This window comes from Rhamphochromis sp. 'chilingali', assembly GCF_963969265.1.
Source record: "Rhamphochromis sp. 'chilingali' genome assembly, chromosome: 7".
In the NCBI taxonomy this organism is placed as follows: Eukaryota; Metazoa; Chordata; class Actinopteri; order Cichliformes; family Cichlidae; genus Rhamphochromis; species Rhamphochromis sp. 'chilingali'.
In genome coordinates, this window is record NC_137934.1 from 3,338,029 (window position 1) to 3,347,932 (window position 9,904).

At 41.5% G+C, this 9,904-nt stretch overlaps 1 long non-coding RNA gene across 1 annotated transcript; it reads right to left on the minus strand.

Moving 5' to 3' along the window:
- Positions 1–6,179: 6,179 nt before the first annotated feature.
- LOC308399304 lies at positions 6,180–8,844 on the minus strand. The gene is made up of 2 exons (XR_013972117.1): positions 7,879–8,844; positions 6,180–7,813 (listed from the first exon to the last, which is right to left on the minus strand). It is a non-coding gene; the product is annotated as an uncharacterized lncRNA (long non-coding RNA).
- Positions 8,845–9,904: the final 1,060 nt, after the last annotated feature.

Sequence of the window (9,904 nt, forward strand, 5' to 3'; positions counted from 1 at the left end):
CATAAAAAATAATTTTTCACGTACCTTTAAAGATTTTTCTTCTAGTGTCACCATGATGTTACCATTTGTGTCTAGAGATGAAATGTTTTAACAACTGTTTGCTGTGGAAAAGTGGAATTCGGTGCAAACACTCACTATCTTTGCAGACTGCAGTGAAACCACTCTAGCTGAAGTGCAGAATTTTTGTGTGGAAATTCCTGCAGACTCTTCTTTCAGCTTCTAAATTAAAATGGTAAAATGGCGTTTGCACTCATGATAATGTCAGGGGAAGTAGACCATTCACAGATGTCCTTTCTTACATTCACACACATACTACTAGAAGTACTCTGCTTTAGCTGAGGGAACCTCCTGGATAGAGTGCACAGGAAGCAGCACAGACAGATGAAGCCTACCTAACAGATAACTGTCTATGCTATTCTAACATTTGCACAATCGGACATAACACAGACTGTAAGAGGAAGCTGTCGGTTTAACACCATGTGTTGGACATTTGCATTTTCACACACAGCTCTGCCTAAAAAAGTTCGGTACTGCAGGGCACATGTGAAACTTACGTTAGTGTTATAACTGCCATGCTTGCAACAACATTTAGCTTAGTGCTCCACTTTGCCTCGAGTAAGTGAACTGGTAGTTCTATAGCACTTTTCTGCTCTAACTGAGCACTCAAAGCACTTTTCATTACAAGCCTCATTCAAGCCAATCAAGCACTCTGTGCAAGCATAAGAAACATTCATGCACTCACACACGGATACATGCATTGGGAAGAAGTTGAGGTTTGGTATCCTGCCCAAGGATGCTTTAACATGCAGACTGGAGGAGTACAGTAGGAGACAACCTGCTCTGCTTCTGTTGAAATCTCCCAATTCTTTGAATCTTTGGGCTGAAGGAAGGACAATACTCGGTGTATAAATGCTCAATCAACAATCATTTATTTCCATATAATTCAACAGTCAGAGCATTACAACGTCCGGACGGGAGAGATGCTACCAGAGGGTCAGGCACATGTCTCAAAATGGTGACGGGTTGCTCAGCTTTTTATACTCTCTAGTGGCCCCCAGCTAGTCGTAAAAGCCAAAACATCACATTTTTCTCTGTTACAGCGCCTAAGTTATGACCTCGGCAGTTGTTTCTCTGCTTTCTGTAAGGTGGGGGTGTGGAATGTGGTCTATCTATCTCCCCTGTCTTTAGACACAGAGTCTCCTGCTTACAACCTTCTCTTCATGATTCAACAATTAAGCATGTCAAGAAAACAGTGTAACACATTCCCAGCAGATCAAGGATACAGAGTGATGCACATTTATCTAATGAACTAATATGTGAATATGTTCTGTTAACTCAAAAGTATAATGAGAACTAAACTACATACAGCTCACACACTCTATATTAAAGGGTATAATGTGATCTACAGCAGTATTCTAATTCAACTACTTTGATTACATATATAAGGTAACATATAATAACAGAATAATCTAATAATTCCCCCTTTTGATCTCTGAAAGAGATCACTTATAACATACACTCCAGGGTCACAAGGTCCAGGTCTTCTTGATCCTGAGGCCCTCTGTCCCCCTTTAACGGGTGGACCATATGTGGGATGACCTCTGTGTTCACGCAGTTCAGATGCAAGCAAAGTTAGATTTACAACCATAACAGCAGTTACAGATGACACTCCCATCATTCCCAATTCTCCCACAGCTTTATTTTGGTGCTCCAGTTTTCCACCCCCTTTTTAATGCCCCCTTATACCTTTCAAATGTACTTAGACTAGAACCTCTGTCTAAGGAGCTTTTAACCTTTATTTTTATTGCTGCAGCTACCAGTGTCTTCCAGTTGGGTGATTCTCAGCTTCTTTCTTCGACCTCCGGGGTTAGACCACCCTTTAGTCATTGCACAGTTCTGGGGATTATTCGGCCCTGAGTTCAAACAAAGATCTGTGTGTTTTGGGTTCACCGGCGTGTCCCCCTTTTTGCCAAGAGCCTCTTGAACCTCGTTGGTCTGGTGTTCCTGGTTTTCGCCAACCCCTTCATGGTCATTGCTGTGTTTGTGGGATCCATGTTCTCCAGGAGCCCAAACGCCATGACACTTGACCCCAGTTGCTATCTCGGCAGTCCCTACATCTGTCTCTGCTGTGAAGGGTCCTCACATCTCCGTGTCCCCATCTGGTGTCTGTTCCTTTCTCTGCAAGAGACAGAAAACCAAAACACCTCTCTCCCTAGCCTTGATAATCTAATATTGTTATCCATTGTTCTTCTAATGATTCAAATTTGGTTTAAAATATTATGTTCAGGACCTATTCTAATCATAATCTATGTGTGTGTAAAAGAAATCAAAAATTAGTGAACCCTTTCTAAGTCTAACACATTATAAGCTTAAGTTTTACCATAGCTAAATTATTAAACACAGAAATAACGTCATAAGATGTTCATAAAACCATTGTTTGATGTTCGGAGTCAACTCCCCCTTTTTGACACACTCCCATGTGTCAATTCATTGGAGCTAGACAATTAAAAGAGAAGGTTAGTGACATCATATCTCAGAAAGTATCAGAAATTCTTCTCTCGAGTACCGTTGCTCCAGCCTTGTCATCACTGAGGATCTTCAATCCCGGACATTTCCCTTCTCCATATGTAATAAAGTCTGTCATCCTTCCATGCCCTGGTAACTGGTCCATCCAGAGCTGTAACATTTTGAAATGTACATACAACAAGCCAAACCACACCTTGGTCACACCAACTCTTTTTCTGCCCTGAAGATGTCCAACGCCATCTTAGTCTGGACCAGGGTTGTAATAGTTTTGCAGTTTTCATTAGTTTTTATTTTTATGTAGCTTCTACTTCAGATTTTCAATTTTATATCAGTTTTAATCAGTTTTTACCAATTGTTTGCTAGTTTAGTTTAGTTTTAGTTGTGTCTGCAATACTTAAGTGTAGCAAAATCCCAGTCCCATCATATCAGTCATGCTCTTGTGCTTATCCTTGGGTATTGTGACTATTAACTCTTACAGCACCGGGTGCTCCTAATTTTGGTTCAAGTGAATTTATAAACTTTGTGAAGGGAATTGACTCCTCTGCACACTGGAATAAACATAATCAACATGATCCACATTTTACTGCGTGTTATTTCACCATCTTATCGATTCAAATGCTCCATCCTTATGTGGTTTGCGACATTATGTTTATCCCCTCTGTCTCTAAATGTTTGAAGAATTTTCAAGTTTGGGGTCAAATTTTAAGAATTTGACCATAAGTGAAAGTTATGGTGTCATCACCCCCTTCGGGGCTTACCTTTCCCAGTTTTGATGATATTCCTCCCACAAATATTCGCAATTACCCTCCTTTGGTGTGAAAACTGTTGGTGTGGTCAAGTGGGTGCTATAGAAACAAAAGCTCAGGACAGAACAGTTATCAGTCATGTACTTCCTACAAATTTTGCATATGTTTTATTCCATATTGATCCTCTGAGTGTAATGGTACATTTTAATTTGAATTTATCCAAACTAAACACAATATTTTCTTTATTTACTTTGCTCTTGTTCTTTTGCAGTACCACATCCTATCAAATGTCCCTGTCAATTATATTCTACATCTAATAACTTACTATTTCAAATGAGAACCTAAATCACGTGGACCAATGTTTGTTATGGCATATCTCTATTCTGAATGTGGCCAGTCATTCATAGGTATTGTTAAAGTTTTGGCGATTTTCCTCTATAAAATTTACTTGACTTTTTACAGTGGCCTGCTATGGTTAATAATAACATATTCCAGTCATGAGTGGTATCAAAAGTCTTCTCCACTGTAGCATTTGGCATTCCCAATAATATAACATGATACCTTAGTCCAAACACAGCTAATATAGCACAGTTTTCTTAATGCAAACATCAGTAACTCAAAATTAGCAACCACAGTGTTAAGTCTGCAGTTCATACTTATGTGAAGCTAGAGTCTCCTCCTCCAGTCTCTCTTATCCTCCTGCTACTGAAAAAACAAAACAAAACAAAGCGAAGCATCCACCCTTCTCTTGCCCGCTGGGTGAATTGTCTATTGGCATTTACTAATCCTAAAGTTGATGCAGTCTTTGTCTCAGTATCAAGTCAGTCAAAACTTTCAGTCCGTCCATCACAGTCCAGTCACATGCATACATCCATACACATTCATACCAGAAGTTGCTGATAATGGAGTCTCACGCGCAACCTATTCGAGCATCCATCACCAGCAAGATGACGTCATCATTTTAAAAGGAAAACAATTCCTTGTTGTTTTTTGGACCAGATTGACTCGGTGCAATCCTTTTAGATCAGTGTTCCCTATAAGTGAATTTCTCCCAAGCCAATTACAATCATGGAGAAGCACACTTTGCAACTGTTTACAGTAATAATATTTCATAGCGCTTTAAATCTCAATCTTTCAGGCCTGGTTTAAAGAGCTGATTGTTAAATCATGAACTCACAAAATATCACCATATCACCACCGGTGGATCACACCTCTCAGATGTTTTTTCTCCAGTGCACTGTAACAAAAACGAAAACAGACGTAACCAACAAAACACTACTAACAATAACACAAACTAGGGCCCGTTGCAGACATGTCCAAGCATAAAACTATCCTCTCTCGCTTACGAGAAAGAACACAAGCCAAAGCTCACTGATAAAATCAAGCTAGCGCTAAGCAAAACCAAACAATCAACCAGAAATTCACAGGAACATTTTGCTTCCTGCCGGGACAATATTGTGTGGGAATGAGAACCTCAGGTGCCGTAACACCTTTTGTTCCTCCTTGAATTAAAACTCAATCACAGAAAATGCCGTACTCCGACCTAAAACTTACACTATTAATTCATCAATTTCACTCTGTGCCACTGTTCCTCATCAGGGCTGTGTGGAGCACAGCAAAGAATTCAGTCAAGGCCTTGAGCCATAAACAGACATCACGCACAGACATTGTTTTCATAACCAAACCGTTTTAGACCTTATTAACTTTACATAAATGCCTTCTAGGTGACATATAACACATTGTAAGTACCGTAATTGTCGGGCTATAAGCCGCTACTTTTTGCACAAGCTTTGAACCCTGCGGCTTTTAGTCAGGTGCGGCTTTTCTATGGATTTTCCATGATTTTTGTGATATCGTAAGACGATTTGTTTTGTTTGTTCCGCTGTTGTACGGCACTACGTTGCCTGGCGGAAGGATCGGGGTTCAAGAGTGGTATGTTAGTCACATGTCCGTCCGCCAGGCAACGTAGTGCCGTACGAAGTAGCGCGAAAAACAAACTTCAAAGTAGCGCTACGCATTCAGCAGGAGGCGTGGATGACGAGCGGCGATAAACTTGCGAAAAGCAAGTTATGCCCAACTCCACCGGTGGATTCTGACAGCGTGGAAAAGTGCGAAAACATCCACGATCACCAACGGATTTTGAAGGGCTGGACTGCTGCATGATGGAGAGGAGGACACCGCCACGGCCCTTCTGAGGGTGTTCGACTCTGACACTGACAACGAGGATTTCTTTGGTTTTGAAAGTGACAACGAAGGAGAGAAGCGGAGAGTGGATGACGAAGCCATCCTGAGCCTGTTCGTTTCCGACATTGGAGAAGAGGACTTTGGTGGTTTTAGTGCGCAGGAAGAAGAGAAAGATGGTGAATGACTGACTTTTCTTCTTGTTAAAGCCGTGTCACTGCACCTGAGCCTAAAAGGTAGTCCGAATCTATTTTTCTGGTGTGCTGTAGGTTACTGTTATGTACTACATGTGCAAATATGTACCCATAACTTGTTTTTCAAAATATTAATAAAAGGGGTGTGTCTCCAAACAGCCATCTCTTTCCTGACAATTCCCTTTGTGCATATTCTCTTATAAGTCAACATTGAAACACCTGCGGCTTTTAGTCAGGTGCGGCTAATGTATGTACAAAACAGGATTTTCCCCTGATTTTAGCTTGTGCGGCTAATATTCAGGTGCGCTTTGTAGTCCGGGAAATACGGTAATCAATGGTAATCAATGGCTCCTCATAAAATTATGTATCGGGATGTTTGTGTGCAGTATTTTGCATATCAGCATAAGCAAAGCCTTCTTCATTGCATGAGCGTGTGTGTGTGTGTGTGTGTGTGTGTGTGTGTGTGTGTGTCATTTCTCACTCACTCAACGAGTGCACGTGTTCATGTGTGTATTTCACTTCATTCTGAATCTGTATGTTTGGAGGTGTGTGTGTGTGTGTGTGTGTGTGTGTGTGTGTGTGTGTGTGTGTGTGTGTGTTTGTTTCTCTTCATTCTGAGTCAGTGCATGTAGATGTGTGTGTTTGTGTGGGTGTTTGTGTTCATCACTTTCCTGTTCTGGTGTTCTGGGTAAACCACGGCCTGAAGCATGCCCTGGGGTCCTGCCCCCCCTCCTTTTCAGTTCGTTTGCGACCATTGCTGCTGCTGCTGCTGCTCAAAGTTCAGTCCGTCCTGGTTCTGACCCCAATTGGGGCAGTCCTTTCTCCAGTGTCCATGCTCACCGCAGGTAAAACCTGCATCTTCTTCTGTGTTTTTTGTCCATTCTGAGGTGCCTTCTGTCCTCAGTTACTCCTCCTGTCTCAGTCACGCCCTTTTTGCTGCCCGATCATCCGTGTTGGTCCATCACTGTCCTGCACAGTGTAAATGCAGAGTTATCAAGGTCAGCATTCTTTTGCTCGGCCTTACTTTTTCATTCGGGCTTGGCGGGCGTCTCGTCACAGCTGAGCTCTGTCAGCTGACGTAGTCTGGGAATTGTCCCCCGTGTAGTGAAACGGGCCTTAGGTTTAGTGCTCTCCGTCTCTGCTGCATGAGATCACATTCCTGCAGGTCTGTTGACATTCTCAGGTCGTTGTTGTGGGTCCAGCTGTTGCAGCATTTGGTCAGTGTCACGTATGGGGGAGAGCAGGAGTCCAGTCAGCCTCGGCTTTCAGGGCCGGCAAAGCAGCCTGTAATTAAATATGTATAGAAAAAACAAAAACAAAACAAAACAAAAACAAACAAAAAACAAAAACAAACGAACAGGAAAATGATGTTGTGTTGGCTGTGTTATTCAGAGGGGAGACAACGGGGCCAGGCCCTGTGTCAGCCTTCTCTCCCCCTTTTTTTGTTTTTTCTCTCCCGATATAATCAACTCCTAACCCACCAAGTTGACAGGACAACACCGGTATATGTTAAAATTCTTAAGATCATGTTTAAAAGCCCAAAAAAGGAACTTTCTTTCATTCAGTAATCACTTTTATTAATCAATCAACAGAAAACATGTCACAATTTGAATCTTTTAACCACTAAATTTGTTGTGTCTTGCCTGGTTGGTTAGACCAGTGTCCCCTTTTTTTTTTTTTTTTTTAAGTTAAATTGTTGTCCTGCAACCCAGAGGGTTTCTTTGTCAGTAATGTATAGACTTCATCATTTAAGTATGTTAAATTTTTCTTTAAGTTTGCTGGAAAATCTTCACATGTTCATGAGTGTAAGCTGTTTCTTCATTGCGTGTGTGTGCATTTGTAGGCAGGCAGGTTAATTTTATCTTTTCTCAAACTAGGCGTTACCTTAAAAGGAGCCTTTCTCTCAGATTTCTCTGCTTGTGTGTGTTTTTGTTTCACCTTTTTGTTGTGATGCTCCGGACGCCTTCCCAACCTCCACAAGTCCGTTGGCCCCAATTTTATGTGTTAAAACTTCTCTTAATTTCTCCTCTAATTCTCTCCTTGCTGCTGTCTGTTTCACAGCTGCTGATTCGTGCTGGGTGTGGTTCCCATTACCTATAATTTTGCTTCGGCCGCTGTGCTTGTGGGGGCAGTTGGTCCAGGTCCGCAGCTTCCTGTATTAACACACTAAGAGATTTATTTTAATTTCATTTTCATCACATGTTAAACAGATAAGCAGGCCACACGCCTACCTTGACAGCGTAAACTGCACGCCAGTCTCCCAACACATTCCTCTCTGTACTCCTCCATAATTCTCCACTGCACACCTCTTACTATCTCTCCTTTTTATTTTTATTACACCACAGAGTAATACACCCAATTATGCCCGTCTATCTCTATGTGGCTCCAAATTCCCTCTTTATTTTAATTTCACACCGACAAATTTACTGTGAAAATACGTGTAACTCAGTGAACAGATTAATTTGGAAAGCCCAATATGCACATTTGGTATTTATAATACAACAGGCTGTGCTTACCTTTTTATTTTTGGACCGGTCCTCTGTTCACCTCGCCTCACGATCTCACCAAAAGCCAAATCTGCACTTCCTCAGCACACCAAAGATCCGGGTCACACGGCACCAAGTTGTTGAAATCTCCCAATTCTTTGAATCTTTGGGCTGAAGGAAGGACAATACTCGGTGTATAAATGCTCAATCAACAATCATTTATTTCCATACAATTCAACAGTCAGAGCATTACAACGTCCGGACGGGAGAGATGCTACCAGAGGGTCAGGCACATGTCTCAAAATGGTGACGGGTTGCTCAGCTTTTTATAGTCTCTAGTGGCCCCCAGCTAGTCGTAAAAGCCAAAACATCACATTCTTTCTCTGTTACAGCGCCTAAGTTATGACCTCGGCAGTTGTTTCTCTGCTTTCTGTAAGGTGGGGGTGTGGAATGTGGTCTATCTATCTCCCCTGTCTTTAGACACAGAGTCTCCTGCTTACAACCTTCTCTTCATGATTCAACAATTAAGCATGTCAAGAAAACAGTGTAACACATTCCCAGCAGATCAAGGATACAGAGTGATGCACATTTATCTAATGAACTAATATGTGAATATGTTCTGTTAACTCAAAAGTATAACGAGAACTAAACTACATACAGCTCACACACTCTATATTAAAGGGTATAATGTGATCTACAGCAGTATTCTAATTCAACTATTTTGATTACATATATAAGGTAACATATAATAACAGAATAATCTAACACTTCCCAAACCACACTTTTAAAATACAGCTGCAGTGCTAGGGGTCATTTTAAAGTGCAAATGTATATGCCCAGAACAGTCCACAACCTCCTGATGAGGCTGCAAGTAATTTACGCAACACATTTCGAGCCCCGGCTTGGACAGCCTCGGTCGTTGTGTCCTTGGGCAAGACACTTCACCCGTTGCCTACTGGTGGTGGTCAGAGGGCCTGGTGGCGCCAGTGTCCGGCAGCCTCGCCTCTGTCAGTGCGCCCCAGGGTGGCTGTGGCTACAATGTAGCTTACCATCACCAGTGTGTGAATGTGTGCGTGAATGGGTGGATGACTGGATATGTAAAGCGCTTTGGGGTCCTTAGGGACTAGAAAAGCGCTATATAAATACAGGCCATTTACATTTCACTTGTAATTTGTAAAATTAGATATATTTAAGAGTAGCCACACAGCAAGAATTCTGACTGTTAGCCTCCTTTCATTGTATTAATGTTTCTTTAATCTTACACCAGCAATCGGAGGGAAACAGAGGAGCCACAGGGAAATCGGACAAAACTAAATATGTTCTGTAAGTTGTTTTTTTTATAATTGTTTTGATATGAAAGATAACATGAAGTCGCACAACACTTGTGTGAAAGTGAAATATAATAATAATAATAATAATAATCAATATTAAAATAATAATAAGGATAAGGATTTAAGGATAACGCCACACTCTTCTCGCTGACAATTCCAGGTCATCTATAATTTATTTTTTGCAAATAATAATAATAATAATAATAATAAAATCTCCTAGCATAACAGATACATTTAGAGAAGTGTAGGAAGGTCTCTTTCTCCTCTTATCTGCATCGTCTTCCCTGTTTGCGGTGGCAGCATTTTCCTATAGTAGCAACAACTCTGGAGCTCCTCCTGTCTGGTCGCCCTTCCCTTGCCCCCAACAAAAAACCGACTCTGAGCACAGGTGGATGTTGGGGTGGCGGTGGGGTTGAGAAAAAAAAAGAAGCAGTGGAATT